Source organism: Aethalodelphis obliquidens, unplaced genomic scaffold (genome assembly GCF_003676395.1).
Source record: "Aethalodelphis obliquidens isolate GAN/ISIS:26980383/991018 unplaced genomic scaffold, ASM367639v1 scaffold1, whole genome shotgun sequence".
NCBI classification, from domain to species: Eukaryota; Metazoa; Chordata; class Mammalia; order Artiodactyla; family Delphinidae; genus Aethalodelphis; species Aethalodelphis obliquidens.
This window is the reverse complement of record NW_020837945.1, coordinates 45,753,441-45,770,574: the sequence shown is the minus strand read 5'-3', so window position 1 is coordinate 45,770,574 and position 17,134 is coordinate 45,753,441. Positions and strand designations below refer to the sequence as shown.

General features: G+C 40.4%; 1 protein-coding gene across 4 annotated transcripts in view; it reads left to right on the top strand.

Annotated features, from left to right (window-relative positions):
- Positions 1-12,192: 12,192 nt before the first annotated feature.
- RIOX2 (ribosomal oxygenase 2) overlaps positions 12,193-17,134 on the top strand; it is a 26,996-nt gene continuing 22,054 nt past the window's right edge. Inside the window, exon 1 of one of the 4 annotated variants that reach the window (XM_027102973.1) lies at positions 12,193-12,304. The gene's annotated coding sequence lies outside the window, so the exon portion shown is untranslated. Of the gene's footprint in view, positions 12,305-12,428; positions 12,446-12,500; positions 12,647-12,712; positions 15,778-17,134 lie in introns of those variants that run through there. The other 3 variants (XR_003432126.1, XM_027102980.1, XM_027102989.1) reach the window with 3 other exon arrangements.

Genomic DNA, 17,134 nt, shown 5'->3' with positions numbered 1-17,134 from the left:
CAGGAACAAGACAAGGGTGTCCACTCTCACCACTATTATTCAACATAGTTTTGGAAGTTGAAGCCACCACAATCAGAAAAGAAAAAGAAATAAAAGGAAGCCAAATTGGAAAAGAAGAAGTAAAGCTGTCACTGTTTGCAGATGACATGATACTATACATAGAGAATCCTAAAGATGTTTCCAGAAAACTACTAGAGCTAATCAATGAATTTGGTAAAGTAGCAGGATACAAAATTAATGCACAGAAATCTCTTGCATTCCTATACACTAATGATGAAAAATCTGAAAGAGAAATTAAGGAAACTTTACCATTGCAAAAAAAAGAATAAAATACCTAGGAATAAATCTACTTAAGGAGAAAAAGACCTGTATGCAGAAAACTATAAGACACTGATGAAAGAAATTAAAGATGATAGAAACAGATGGAGAGATATACCATGTTCTTGGATTGGAAGAATCAACATTGTGAAAATGACTCTACTACCCAAAGCAATCTACAGATTCAATGCAATCCCTATCAAACTACCACTGGCATTTTTCACAGAACTAGAACAAAAAATTTCACAATTTGAATGGAAACACAAAAGACCCAGAATAGCTAAAGCAATCTTGGGAAAGAAAAAAGGAGCTGGAGGAATCAGCTCCCAGACCACAGACTATACTACAAAGCTACAGTATTCAAGACAGTATGGTACTGGCACAAAAACAGAAATATAGATCAATTGAACAGGATAGAAAGCCCAGAGATAAACCCACACACATATGGTCACCTTATCTTTGATAAAGGAGGCAAGAATGTACAATGGAGAAAATACAGCCTCTTCAATAAGTGGTGCTGGGAAAACTGGACAGCTACATGTAAAAGAATGAAATTAGAACACTCCATAACACCAAACACAAAAATAAACTCAAAATGGATTAAACAGCTAAATGTAAGGCCAGAAACTATCAAACTCTTAGAGGAAAACATAGGAAGAACACTTTATGACATAAATCACTGCAATATCCTCTTTGACCCGTCTCCTAGAGAAATGGAAACACAAACAAATAAATGGGACCTAATGAAACTTAAAAGCTTTTGCACAGCAAAGGAAACCATAAACAAGATGAAAAGATAACCCTCAGAATGGGAAAAAATATTTGCAAACGAAGCAACTGGCAAAGGATTTATGTCCAAAATATACAAGCAACTCATGCAGCTCAATATCAAAAAATCAAACAATCCAATCCAAAAATGGGCAGAAGACCTAAATAGACATTTCTCCAAAGAAGATATACAGATTGCCAACAAACACATGAAAGGATGCTCAACATCACTAATCATTAGAGAAGTGCAAATCAAAACTACAATATGGTATCACCTCACACCAGTCAGAATGGCCATCATCAAAAAATCTACAAACAATAAATGCTGGAGAGGGTGTTGGGAAAAGGGAACCCTCTTGCACTGTTGGTGGGAATGTAAATTGATACAGCCACTATGGAGAACAGTATGGAGGTTCCTTAAAAAACTAAAAATAGAACTACCATACGATCCAGCAATCCCACTACTGGGCATATACCCTGAGAAAACCATAATTCTAAAAGAGTCATGTACCACAGTGTTCATTGCAGCTTTATTTACAATAGCCAGGACATGGAAGCAACCTAGGTGTCCTTCAACAGATGAATGGATAAGGAATATGTGGCACTTATATACAACATAATATTACTCAGCCATAAATAGAAACGAAATTTGGTTATTTGTAGTGAGGTGGATGTACCTAGAGCCTACCATACAGAGTGAAGTAAGTCAGAAAGAGAAAAGCAAATACCATATGCTAACACGTATATATGGAATCTAAAAAAAAAAAAAGAAAAAATGGTCACGAAGAATATAGGGGCAGGACGGGAATAAAGACACAGACCTACTAGAGAATGGACTTGAGGGCACGGGGAGCGGAAAGTTTAAGCTCGGAGTAGCATTGACATTTATTCACTTCCAAATGTAAAATAAATAGCTAGTGGGAAGCAGCTACATAGCACAGGGAGATCCGCTCAGTGCTTTGTGACCACCTAGAGGGGTGGGATAGGGAGGGTGGGAGGGAGACGCAAGAGGGAGGGGATATGGGGATATATGTATACGTATAGCTGATTCACTTTGTTATACAGCAGAAATTAGCACAGTATTGTAAAGCAATTATACTCAAATAAAGATTTAAAGAAAAATAATAGTCATAGGCATGCAGAGTATGGAAATACAGTTTCCATAGGGAAGGGCTTTGTAAATGCTTCATTTAGATTCTCCTTGCTTTCTAAATGTAAACTGTCTGCAGTTAACTGAGGAATAAAGCTGGACTATCACAATAATTCCAGGAGAGTCTGTTCCTTAGTGCTAGATTACTTAACAGTGCTGAATCCCTCTGAGGTAGAATTATCAGCATCAAGGTGGCACCATGGTCACTCACACAGCTGAGATTCCCATGAAGAGCCTCCTTCTTCCACCTCCAATCAAGTCTTTCATCCTATTTTACTATTAAGTTTCATATGTTATTGACACCAAGGGGGGACAAAAAATCTAAACATCACTCAGTCTTCCCATCCTAATGTGAGATTAATACATGAATCTTCAATAGTAGCATCTCGTAGTTATAGCTTTCATAGCTTTTTGGAGGTATTTAATTAGTTACCTTTGTTCACCAAATGTTTATTGACCTCCTACATGTACTAGGTATTTTATTTGGTGTTATGCACTAAAAAATGAATACAAAATGACATTCCTGCCATCAGTGAGTACACAGCATAGTAGGAACAGTGAAATGGCAGCTACAATAAATAATAAATGTAATGGATGTTAAAATAGAGGTATATACACTACGCTACCTGGGTTCTGAAAAGAGGATATCAAAAGAAGGGAAAAAACATCCATGAAGGGATGAGGACTCTCAATTTAAAAACAACTGAAGATGCTTACAGACCTGGTATTGAGTGAAAAAATTGAATGAAATTTATGTATCCCGTAGCAATCTGTAGTAACTTTGGTTGAACCAAGTAAATCAGGTCAAGTGGGTATTAAATAAATGTTTGGTAAGTAGAAAACCCTCCAATGATCAGCATTCATTTTGTAGATTGACAGTTTGCATGCTTTTGTGTTGAGTATTTGTGAAAAAGATTCCATTTAGAGATAAGTTCTTGATAGGAAGTATGAAATATTTCCCATCCTATTTTGATTTCTGGGATTGAATTAAGGGAAATAAATTAAACGGTGTATTACTTTCAGGGTCTTGCCATTTATTTTACCATAAAGTGAACTAAAATGATTTGAATTATTTCATGCCAGGTGAAGAGACAAATAACGTCCTGCTTGTTTACCAATAACATTGGTTTTGGTTCTCTATTGTGAATAACATACTGTTCTAGAAACTTATTTTCCTCTTGGGTGCAAAAGATTTAAAGGCAAATTCTTTCTCTGTTATGACTTCCCTCATGGGCAGGCTAATTCTGGGATACTTCATTCTATTTTCTTAATACAACTTTTTCAGTTATTTCAAAACTTTCCAAGGATTATATTTTTCTAGGAAACTGTCCAAAATTGAGCTAATATAATTTATTTGGAAACTTTCTCTGTTTAATTGGATAAACCATAAATACAATTTATAAGTATTCATTTAATAGTTTTTAAGCTTGACTTAAAGGGGGTAAAATTTTCTAGGATTATATTTTCAAAATCTAGAACAGATTAATATCCTAGGTGGTTCTTTGGGAATTTGTAGCTATTATTTAAGCAAAATACTACAGTTGGATTAACATTTCTACTTCTGATATATGATATACTCTGTATATAATCGATGCAAAAAAAAAAAAAGACAAGACAAATCTGCAAATGAACAGAATAAATCTGCACAATTCCCTTCTTCTGAGTCTCCAGTTTTTCAGACATTGCTTTCTTTCTTCCATTTGATCTATAACGTTCAGGACAGCTAACACTTCCCTTGGGCGTATTCATTGCACAATTTTAAATGCATCATTTATACATTTGGCAATCTAGCCCAGAAAAATGGGTCTCTATTACAGGACACATACACTCGGCATTCCTCTTGAGGGGCATTAATGCACAATTGTTGGCCAAGCAAACGTAACTTTTGTTAATGTCTAGAAACACAGTCATTGCATTCTTCAGTAATAAATGTCTAGAATATATTTACTGCTCAAGAACATTAATTAGAGCGTTCACAATAAGCTCCTAGGATTTTAGCTCATTTTCTTCTCAGATCAGTGGCTTGTTGAAGATGGTGAGGACAGAACTGTTCCAGTGAGCTTTGTTTCTGCTGGGGAGCAACAACATTCCTGGTTTGGTTCTTATTTCATGAAGAATGAAATCACAGCTACCTGGGAAATCTGTGAGTGACAGACAGCATATAATAGTTATCTCATTGTGATTTCCACTTCATTTATTGATTACAATCTGGAACAGACTGTGTGTGATTGTTCACTGAGGGATAAACTTGGATAAAATGTGAAGATTTCAGAAAATAAGTTGCTTTCCAAGATTAAGAAAGAGCCAGCCAACTCTATAAACTGCCTAAATATAGAAATGGGCTATTTTATCAGGACTGTTTTATAAGGACCGCTCTGAAAAACCTATGAAAAGATATATTTTAACTTAAGTTTATTGTTTTTGTTCTGATTACAAAAGAAATACAATTTCATTATAAAAATTAAAAATACCAGTTGGCCAAAAAAAAAAAATCCACTCAAATAGTTCATATTTTAATGAATATTCTTAGAGTTTTTCTATGCATAACATATATTTTTCTAATGAAATCATTTTGTATATATCTTCATATATTAATGTAAACCCTTATGTCATACTAAACACTGCTGGGGATACAGTAACTGAAGATGAACACCCCCTGACTTATTGAACATACATTCTACTTGAAAATGTGTCTAAATCGTGCCATTTGTAGCCAGATTTTCTACCTTAGATCATAAACAATATATTTTTCAATTTGTTTAATTTTTTTCCATAGACAACTATGCCATTTTTTCCTGCAAACTAATTTTTATACCTGCAGAGCAGCCCACTGAATGAGTGCACTGTGGTTTACTTAGCCCATCTCCTCCTGTGGGACATCTGCTTTATTTCCCATTGTGTGCCATTATAATGGGTTGCAGTTAGCAACATAGAGAATATTTAGACGTGAAATTATTTTAGAAACAAATGAAATTTCTAGCCCTATCCAAATTTCAGCATTTATTCTCTATAAGAATCCCTATTTGCTACTAGAATCTGCCATGTCAGACTTGCCTATTTGTCCAGAAGCTCTGGAGTATAGATTACTGTAACTAAAGGAACTTTTTTTAGTTCATTTTCCCCCCAAAGCAGAGCCTTCATACATGTATATATATGAATATATATCCACTGGCATTCCTTTTATATAAAAGATGTTTCAGCATTGTATAAAATGCTTATATTAAAGCAGTCCTGTTTGTTGAAATCCTGCTTCCTTGCATGACTGCTATTCCCACAACAAACCATCTTTGTAAGTAGAAGAATAACAGATTGTAAATAGTTGTATATGAGTTGCTACAAAATCATAATTTATGGTTACATTGTCTTAATCCTTGCAGGTGGGTTAGTTTTAATGTGTAAGGTCTCATTTTGTTTTGTACGACTCATAAGCCTGTTCAAATCACACACATACACACACATATATATACATATAATTTTTTAACATGAAGATTTATGAGGAAAATAATTATATCTAATTCGATTACCATACTGAAGGTCAAAATTCCAATGAAATTAAGTAACATCCTTAAAGAAGCAAAAGAAAGCGGTGGTAAGGAAATTGCTATTTCAACTACAATTCTATACCTGGTGCTACTGTTATTTCCTGGCGGGGCCTTAGGCAAAGCAGTCAGTGTTACACTCCAACTACCTCATTTGTGAATGGAGGCATCCACTCTTCCCTTGTAAACATTGTTTTAAAACATTCGATCAAACTTAAAGTCCTGCCTAATTTCAAAGTCATATCACTTTCCAACTGCAATTTGACTTCCCAGGATTTAATGAAGAGCTTGAACACTTTTATTTTCCTCTTGTAAAGAAGTTATGGGTCTTCCCTGGGGGCACAGTGGTTAAGAATCTGCCTACCATTGCAGGGGACATGGGTTCGACCCCCGGTCCGGGAAGATCCCACATACCCCGCAGACACGAAGCCTGTGCGCCACAACTACTGAGTCTGCACTCTAGAGCCCATGAGCCTAGAGCCTGGTGCTCCGCAACACGAGAAGCCACCGCAATGAGAAGTCTGCGCACCGCAAGGAAGAGTAGCCCCCGCTCGCTGCAACTAGAGAAAGCCCACGCGCAGCAACGAAGACCCAACACAAACAAAAATAAATAAAATTAAATTTAAAAAAGAAGTTATGCAAGACAAAATGCATGGGATAATTAAGGAGATGATTTTTTCAGGCTATTGCAACAGGAAGGATGTTCATAATTAGGAACATCTCAAAGTAAAGGAAGGGGACTGAGAAACCCAAAGAGGTATATTAAACATGGGAGTCAGATCCACTGGGGAAGGGTAGCGGTGGGTCTTATCTCAGAATATATGAGAGCAAAATTACCATTTCTCAGAAAACAAAATGGTGGGGGGATTTTTCAACCTTTGCTGTGCTTTCCATGAACACTGGGGCTTCAGAAAAAGTTCAACATTGTCAGTTGTTCTTCCATTTTAATCCACTGCTGAATCATAATGCTTTTTGGTCATTGATGGGGCCAAGTGATGACAGATTTCACGGTCATTGGGAAAAATTACCATAGTTTTCTTTTCAATATATAGATACTTAAGTTGTTGTAGGAAAAACTGAACTATGTTTTATTATCAGTTAGGTCATATGAAGGATGAACTATTACTTTTAAACCTAGGATCAATACAATTCATTATAGAAACTTATTCATACAAGAGTGCTTCAAAGGCTTTCTACAAAATTGTGCTGCTAGTTGATCACTTCTTGCCTTACGCAATCAAAAGTATCAATAGATGAAGTTACAGTGTCATTACCAACTATTTTTAAAGCTAGTGTGAAGTAATAAGACTTTCTGAGGTTTGATATACAAGACTGTCTTTTAAAAGTGACATATAAGTTCTAATATTTCCAAGCAGACTATTTGAACAAGGCATCCAAAGGATGGATGTGTTGCACCCATATTTGTTTCTTCTCTTACTTCTTCAGAGAACGTTAATGCAGGTGTTTCAAGCATTTTGCACTTTAAAGAAGTGTTATAAACATAAACCCACTCATCAAGTACATTTTTAGAGCTATCACACTATCCCAAAATAGCTTAAAATATCTTTTGTTAATTAGGTTGTATCTTGGATGAGGTCATATTTAAATTAAATGGCGAATCAAGGTGAAAGGAGGCTCACTCAGGACCTGATAAACAGCTTTTAAATAAATATGCAATTCAGGTAGACAGAAAAGAAAGAGAAAGCTTTGTGAAAATGAGCTCAAATAATTTAATACGACTTATAAAGATAATATGAATTTAAAGTAGGAGAGAAAAATAAGGCAAAGGAAAGACCAAGGTGGAAGCTAAAAATGGGATTGATCCACAAAACAAACTCCTTAAAGTCCCAAATATCTTGGAGAAAGATTTGGATTTGAATGTAGAATTAATTACTTTGATTATTTTGGTTAATATCCTGGTCTAGATTAATGCAATCAGATGACTATTGCTCATTTGTACAAAAGATGGTGTGTCTTTGGGCAATCAAAGCAATTAAATTGCATATTGGTCACTAAGTAATCAATATGCCATCTTGACACAAATAACCCATTTCAAATTACTCTCTCATGACTTTATCACTTACCCCTTTTATGCAGTGAATTTACTGGTGGAGAATTTCCGGTGAGTTTTACTTTGTTACCCATTTATCATATCCCTGAACCATAGTTTTATGTGAAACAATTGGAACTTGTTGGAGGTACAGGAAGAAAATGGCTGTATTTTTCATCAATTATTGTCAAACATGCTTTATTAGCTATTCCTTCTCTGCCCCTTGCTGACTTCTCAGGTGAATCCCATTGCTTTTTGATACTTTGAATTATCAATCAATCAACAAGCACATACATACATACAAAATACTCACTTTGATAACAATGATAATAATTTTCAGTTATAATGCCTAGACTGATTCAAGTCTGTTTTCCCATCTCCCAGCTCAGGCCTGCACCCTGAACTGAAGAAATGGTCCAAGGAAGAACGTAGAATCTGCTCTTTAATTCACACCTCTCTCTCACCCTCCTCCATTCCACCAGTTTTAGGGGCAAGGAATGGACGGGGAGGCTTAGGGAAAGAGTTGGCAAATCTTTTACTGAAATGACATGTATTTTAGCTGAGTTTGTTGATGTCCTCTGGTTGGCAGGTAGGGTCTGCTTCCTGGGCGTGCAGTCAGTGCCCTCACACAGGGCCTCACCCTTGGAGTTTAATGCTCTGCATTTGCTATCTTATAGTTGTTAATAATGTAATCTGAATTTGATTTTTAAGTGAAGTCTTTTGTGCAGCTCTGCCTCCCTCCCTGTGAGATGGGTTCTGGACCTCGCTTTCCTGGCCCCCTCTCCCTGCCCCGCCCGAAGCCCACGGCTGCCCTCTGCCCCTGTCTGAAGCCTCACAGATGCAGGGTGGGTTGGGTCGGGGCGCACATCCCACACCCTGTAACCGCCCTGGGCAGGTAGCACCTTGGTGTGTTCAGCAGATGGGAGACCTCGACAGCCTGTGGGACAGGTGCTCCTGTGCATACACGGGTCCAAGTGGCACGGAAGGGCCCTCCAGTGCTCCTGAATGTCTGCACTCACCTTTCAAGTATTCCTGTGCTCCCTAGAGCATGACACTAAATAGCAAGTTGAAAACACCACCATCATAGTGAAGAGAGAGGCTGCAAAGGAAAGGAACCATTTTATACCTTAGAACATTTTTTTTTTTTTTGCGGTATGCGGGCCTCTCACCGCTGTGGCCTCTCCTGTTGCGGAGCACAGGCTCCGGACGCGCAGGCTCAGCGGCCATGGCTCATGGGCCCAGCCGCTCCGTGGCATGTGGTATCTTCCCGGACTGGGGCACGAACCCGTGTCCCCTGCATCGGCAGGCGGACTCTCAACCACTGCGCCACCAGGGAAGCCCCCTTAGAACCTTTAATGACACTTTTCCCCTACCTTTGGAACAAGGAGCTCCACGTTTTCATTTCACACTGAGCCCCACCAATTATGTAGCTGGCCTTGATAACGGGTGTTCAAATGTTGAAGTTTACAAGGGATGCAGGTGAAGGTTCTTTTGGAGGTCTACACACTGGGCTGCATTAAAATTAAACTTGAGATCTCTGACTGACCTCCTGTGGCCCCATACCTCCTTTCCTGTCCATGCCAGTGGACCCCACTGCCTCCTAATGCTTGGCCTTCATCAGCTGCTATGTCACTCTCTTTGGCAGGGTACCTCCCGATGGACCAAGCCCAAGTATTGATACTTTCCACAGCACCCCCTCCACCCAGAGGATACTCAAGGGTCCTTGACAAGACAAAGGGTGTTAGAGCAGTTGCCTCATGCTGCCTTTTGGCCTCAGAGTACCACCTCCTTCAGGATCCTCCCAGCAAGAAGCAGCCACTTGTCTCTGTCCACAAACCATCCCCCAGCTCCCACAGCCATGTCTCAGGGATCCAAGAACTTTGTAACTACACCGGGCTCTTCTTTGATAGCAGCCCCAGCACAGACCAGAAGGTTCACAGCTCAGCAAGCAGCAGGTCAGGTACTCCTCTGCAGATGCCCCCATTCTCTCTGATGGGCTCTGCAGTCCCTGTCACTTGGCTTGGGGGAGGAGGAGAAATGCTACAGCAATCTCCACTAGTCTGATGATCTTCTATTCCCATATATTCCCTACTGCCACAGATTGCCCTTCAATTTCCAGTCTTCTCTTTACATACTCTGAATGTGGGTGATGGTCATGGAACCTATTTTAGTGAGTCCTATAGGGCAACGTTGAGCACCTCCTCTTGAGAAGTGCGGAATGTAACTGCAGCATAGTGTGAGGTTAAAAGCTGGGTAGGGGTTACTACTAACACAGTAGTTCCCCACAGAGAAATTATGGAGGGTCTAGAGACATTTTAGGCTGTCACAAATTGGGTGCTGGCACTACTGGCATCTAAAGGGTAGAGGCTGGGGGTGCTGCTACAATGCGTAGGTCAGCCCCATACGAGAAAGAATTATTGGCCCCAAATGTCAGTAATGCCCAGATTAAGAAAGCCTCTTCTAAAGCCAGACTGACTAGATTAAAATCTTGGTTCTACCTCTTATTACTCTGAGAACTTTTTTTTTAAAAACATCTTTATTGGAGTATAATTGCTTTACAGTGTTGTTAGTTTCTGTTGTATAACAAAGTGAATCAGCTAAATGCATACATATATCCCCATATCCCCTCCCTCTTGCGTCTCCCTCCCACCCTCCCTATCCCACCCATCTAGGTGGTTGCAAAGCACAGAGCTGATCTCCCTGTGCTATGCAGCTGCTTCCCACTAGCTATTTTACATTTGGTAGTGTATATAAGTCCATGCTACTCTCTCACATCGTCCCAGCTTACCTTTCCCCTTCCCATGTCCTCAAGCCCATTCTCTACGTCTGTCTTTATTCCTGTCCTGTCCCTAGGTTCATCAGAACCTTTTTTTTTTAGATTCCATATATATGTGTTAGCGTACAGTATTTGTTTTTCTCTCTCTGACTTAACTTCACTCTGACAGACTCTAGGTCCATCCACCTCACTAAAAATAACTCAAGTTCGTTTCTTTTTATGGCTGAGTAATATTCCATTGTATATATGTGCCACATCTTCTTTATCTATTCATCTGTCGATGGACACTTAGGTTGCTTCCATGTCCTGGCTATTGTAAATAGAGCTGCAATGAATATTGTGGTACATGACTCCTTTTGATTATGGTTTTCTCAGGGTATATGCCCCCTAGTGGGATTGCTGGGTCATATGGTAGTTCTAATTTTAGTTTTTTAAGGAACCTCCATACTGTTCTCCATAGTGGCTGTATCAATTTACATTCCCACCAACAGTGCGAGAGGGTTCCCTTTTCTCCACACCCTCTCCAGCATTTATTGTTTGTAGATTTTTTGATGATGGCCATTCTGACCCGTGTACTCTGTGACCTTTGACTAATAACTTAGTCTCTTGGTGCCTCATTTTCCTCACATGTAAAATGAGGATAACTGTAGCATCCTTCTCATAGATTTTTGTATGGATTAGTAAGTTTGAGTACATATTTTAAAAAGTGCCTGGAAAACGGTAGGTGCTCAACAAAAGTATTATGATTGTCTCCTGTTTTGGGGCATTAAGTGAAATTTCAAGTGAAAATCCCATTAGATTTACTCCTATACAAATTATTTCATCACAGTTTATGCATTCATTTTTAGAAATATTCGTTACTGGCTGCGATTATTGTTAGTTTGGACAAGTGTTGGGTAAGGGTAAACTTTGTTCCCATTTGCTCATGTGTCCCTTGATCATCAGAAAGAGCTTCTGGTTTCAATCATATTAACAGAATGAAATAAGGACTTTCTTTGTGACCCCTCTGCCTGTGTACAGAGCTATGAAACGCACATGCCAGAGCAGAGGTGAGCAATTGATCCCCTGACAACTCCTTTCAGCCAGCCTCCCCACCCAAAAGTCCTGATAATGAGTCAAAAGGAGAGAGTGTTAGGCCGAAATTACTCAAATAATTACTTTTACTCTTTTCTTCTACAGGCACAGTAGCAAGAATTTCCAGCATCCTTTAAAATCAGGATTAATTCTCTCTCCGGGAGCAACACGATAGTAATTATAGTTGACTTAGTACAAAGCAGCACAGTGTAGCAGAGAGCCCCAAAGGACAGCGATGGAGAACCTGGACCGCTAGCTCCCTAAACCTGGGCAGCTCACTTACTCCCTCCGGGCTTCAGTTTCTCCATTCATTAAACGAACAGTGCGGTACTAGAGCACGTCCCCAAATCCTGAGCCTCATCCCGCCCCAATTCAAGAAAAACCCTCATTTATTTCTTTTTGCACCAGAGAAGAAAATGTGCGGGCTTGAACTCCCAACATACCCCTGCATCCCGGAGCTAGAAGCAAGCCCCCTCCCACCCGCTGCGGGCCGGCGGCGGGCGGGGAGAAGGGCGCTCAGCAGGAGGGGCCGCCGGAGCGTGCTCACGTCGCGCCGCTCTGCGCTGCCCCGCCCCCAACCCACGCCGCCGCCCGCTTGGCTCGCGGCCGCGCGCCCCACGCAGAGACCGGTGAGTGGAGTGGTCTCGGCTCTCCGTCCCCGCCACTGCAATGTGGGGTGGTGCTCAACTTCCGGGCGTCCAGGCGCGAGTGTGGATGGAGCAAGGTCGGGGTGGGGGGGGGGGACCGCAGGGCTCGGGCCGAGAGCTTCGGTAAGGCCGGGCCACGGCCAGCGGGCTCTGTTGGTTTCGGGACGGGGGACGCGCGCCGACGCGCTCGACGATCCCGGGCACTGGAATAGTGGACACGCTGGGTGTGGTGCCGCCCAGGATTGCGGATGGCCTGGGCACCAAGAGTAACCACGTGCTCGGCCGGTGGTATTGAGACGGGACGAGCACACGGAAAGTTTGGAGGTTTGCAGGGAGGGTGATGCAGGCCTTGGCCCCGCTCGGCGGGCTGTATGGGAGCGCCACGTGGGCTGTCCTCCCGGGCGGCCGGGCGGGCCTAGGAGACCGGCTTTATGGCAGCAAAACCTGAAGTGCGGGCGGGAGAGCTGCGTCTTTCTCTCCCCACCGTAACTTTAAAATGACATTCTACCCTCCCTTTCTTTCATTTGTCACCGAATATTTCTAGAACGGCTGCTCGACTGTTGGGTTGTCCATCAGGTTAATGAGACCAGGTGGTTCACTGTGTTTTAAGGAAGTATTGGCCTGGGAGTGGCAGGCTCTGATTACTCCAATAATCAGCTGTAAATTCGGCGCCGGGCCTTTGATTTCACTGGGCTCATCTTTAAGTGGAAAAGCCTGATTTATCCAGCTTCTAACACCATCGCTTGGATAGTTTTGCCTCTCTGCCCTCATCCTTTGTAACCTCAGGGTTACTAAAATACTTTAATGAGGTTCAATACATTATTTCTAAAATAGAATTAAAAAGATAAGTGCCAATCACAGCTTTAGGTCAACAGGAGAACCACTTTTCCCTCTCTGAACTGGTAAACATCAATGAGGGCCCAAAGGAAATATTTTAAGTCAGCCTAGGCAAACTTGTTACAGGCAATATATCGTTTCTGTCAGTTTGTGTGTGTCTAACTGAGCTGAGTTTGCCTATGATCCTCCTCTATGTTAGTGGATCTAAAATTCTCCTGCTGAGAACTGTTAATTTTCTTTTTTAACTTCTTTTAAACTGTGTTACTGCAGATTTCTGGGCTCAGCTACCAGAAGTGTTGGTCCAGTAGGTTTGATGTGGGGCCCATAAATTTGCATACTAACAAGCTTTCCTGGTGATTTGACTACACTTTGTAAAACACAGCTCTGGAGCTTATAAAGACACACCTCCCTCTCCTGGTTGGTAATGACCTCTGATGGCTAAGGTGCCTTTCAGCTCTGACCGTACTGTTGAATACTCAAGCTACAGCTGCCATCCAAGAATAATCCCCACTGAACAAACCATCTGTTTTCCCCTAACTCTGTTTTGTGTAAGGCTTTTGAGATTTTTTTCCTCTAAAATTGTATACAAAAGATGAAAAGGGGAAAAAAATTCAGCAAATGTTTATTGAGGACCTCCTATGTGCCCTGGTCTGTGCTAGGCTCTGAAAATGTGCAGATAGTTGCTCTGTGTTAAGACTTCTGGTCAGTGAATATTACCATAGAAAAGGAAGTTAGGACACTTAAAAATATAAAGGCTTTGTTTGTATTTGTTGCCTGTAGAATGGGTATCACTATTGATTTTCTTGTGGAGTTTAATCCTTCAAAGTTGTTTAGATTAGTTGCTGGTTTTCATCTGTGGGCAGTTAGTAAAATATGAACCTTGAATCTTTTAACTTAATCTTTTTACATTTGAATGCTGTGGTCAACTTAAGTTGGAAACAATTGCTTTTTAAACGCTTGCTTTTTTTCCCCCTGTAGCTTATGAAAATATTTACTCTTAACTTCTGTTTGGGTGGTCTGTGAGATTCAGAGGCAGGCTAGTGTTGGCTGTACTTTTCCAGACAAAGCATTCTCTTGTTTAGTTCCTATATTTCTTAACATTACAAAACACACTTTTTGCTTTTTTCATTTTTAATGTTTCTGAAATTGTGATGCAGCTTACTATTTTGTAAGTTTAATGTGGTGGAGTATGTCATCTGTTCTCTCAACCTCCCAAAAGCTGTTAAAAAGAATGGTTGTCTTACAGTATGGGCAATGTGAGAATCAGAGAAATAGTATGTTTGCCTAATAACCACTAATCTACGTTCCAATTAACTGAGCCTCAAATCATTTCAAAATGAACACATAGAAACAATAAATGATGTAACTTTTGGCAGTAAAAGTAGTGAAATTCATAGTCTAACAAAAGCATTCGTTATGCACTGTTGGGATTTATTTTGTTACTGATTGTAGATGGGAAATATGCTTCAAGTGATTTTATTTTTGGCTTAAGTATTTTGCACACATTGTTTCACCACACTTCCTGGTGAATATGCTTATACTGTATTCATATACTGTGCTTAAGGAAAACAAGCCTTTTGTTTGCATCTTCCTGCTGCTCCCATCCCTTAAATAAATTTTAAACTGACCAATTGTAAGGGATAAGAAATGTGTAGCTGAATATGAAATTACTTTTCCATTAATAAACACCTTTAATCATGCAAACCTTCTGAGGCAACCTAACAGTTTTTAACAATTAAATGTGAGCATTGTATCCCGCTTCCCCAACACCATCCCCAGGGTTAGTGATTTGCTAGGACTCACAGCTGATTTATTACAGCAGATGGAGACCAAGTGCTTCATTGCTGCAGCAGCTAGTTGTGACAACATGTGTGAAATGCTGCCAACCAGGGAAGCTCATTAGACACTCAGTGCCCAGGGTTTTATTGGGGGCTCATCATGTAGGACCTTCTGGCTGGCATGTATCAAAATTCCAGACACCCAGAAGGAATGCGGGTGTTCAGTATAACCTGCATTGTTTGTCCAAACAGCTTAGACACAGTGAGTCCCTCTTTTCAGTTAATGGTGGTGGGAACACATCTGAAATCTAAGTTCCCAGACCTGACATCCACCACATGCTGACCTTTCAAAGGATAGCAGGTGGCTCTTTTCTGCACAAGCAATGCTGTCTACTGAATCTGTTTTCGTATCTCTTGTATTTCTTCATCACTTCTGGGCTCCAAGTACTAGCAGTACTTTGTCTCACTGAAGCTTTGATTCTTCAGTTGAGAAAGCACGCTGGTCTGTTTAACTTAAAAAGAATAAGAAACATTTTCAGAAAATGTGTCTCATTGATGATATATCCTAAGACATTAAAGTTTTTTTCCCCAAAGTTTAAGAAAAAAGCTTAAGCCCTTACCCCTTCAATGCAAGCTTTTAGTATCAATTTGTATTAGTTTTATACTATGGACCTGTGTTTCCTGCCCAAAGCATTGGCCCTTTTGAAGGAACTGAGCTATTTGTGGGTACAATATTTAGAAGCTAAAATGAGGCCCCTAGAGAGTTTTAAACAGTAGCACCCCCTTATCCACGGCTGACAACGTCCCAAGACACCCAGTGGATGCCTGAAATCGTGGATGGTACGGAAGTCTGTATATACTGTGCTTTTTCCCTATTCCCAGATAGCTATAACCAAGTTTAATTTATAAATTAGGCACAGTAAGAGAATATCCGAATTGCCAGCATCATTACTCTTGGACTTTGGGGCCATCATTATCAAGTAAAATAAGGGTCACCGGAAGACAAGCTTTCTGATACTAGGACAGTCAATCTGATCTCCAAGACGGCCACTAAGTGACTAATGGTCAGGGTACACTAGACAGAGGGATTAATTCTAAATTTATTTTCTAGGTTTATTCTGAATTTATCAATTATAAATTTGTAAGTTAGTTGTTGCAATGTGTAACACATTGTTCAGGTGCCTACTTCCCAGGCCAGACCATTAATTCTACTCAGTCTATAGTGTAGCTGAAATACAGCTTAGTTATAATGACAAAAGAGCAGAAAACAGTGTGCTTGCAATTCTGATAGCCCAACAAAATAGAAAAGCATGACATTTATAAATAAGTTACTGGTCTCTGGGAAAAATTGGTTTTTATAAGCACAGTGGTTCTTAACCTTTTTTGGGGATGGGGACTCTTTCAAAAATCTGGTAAAAGCAATGGACCTACCCCCTTTCCCAGAAAAAAAATTGATTTTAAAATAGCATTTTGCAGTTTCAGGAAATTCATATAATTTAAATTCATACATTCTTGAACTCCAGATGCAGGACACCTGCATTGTAAACGTGACGACAGTTGTGATTTGAGGCAGTTCTGAGAGACCTTTGGCAATACTCAGGGGAGTCAATTCTCTTGCTACTCAAGTGTGGTCTGTGGCCCAGCAGTAGCGTCACTACCTGTGGGCTTGTTAGACATGCAGAATCTCAAGTCCCACCCGAGCCCTAGGCGCCCAGGGGATGTGTGTGCACGTGAAGGCTGGAAGGAGGAGAGCTTTGTTAGAAGTTAATGACGTTGCCATTTTATTATGTCTTATTTTAGTTAAAAAGGTAGAGCTTTTAAAAGCCTTGAGATATAACTATCTTTACCCTTCACTTTCAGCCCCCAATTAGTTTTCTGCTTTATTTTAATTTTTCTGATAAAGTGGCAATTTTTAGGAATAAGCTGAGGTTTGGAAGTGAGGCAATTCAGGTGGTTAAGGACCTGGGAGCAGGCATCTTCTTGCCCCAGCCGTCAGGTGGCACCTCTGGCCCAGGTGGCCTCCAGGACAGCAGCTGGGGGTAGTGCTTTGGTGAGGAGCACCTGGCCGTGGGCAGCTCTTGAGTCAAGTATTTATAACTCAGAGTGCATCTAATTAGATTTGGGATCTGGTGCTGATTAAAGCCAACTTTAAGATTTCAACTTTGCTGTGTCAGTGGCCACAGGCTAAAAACTGTGA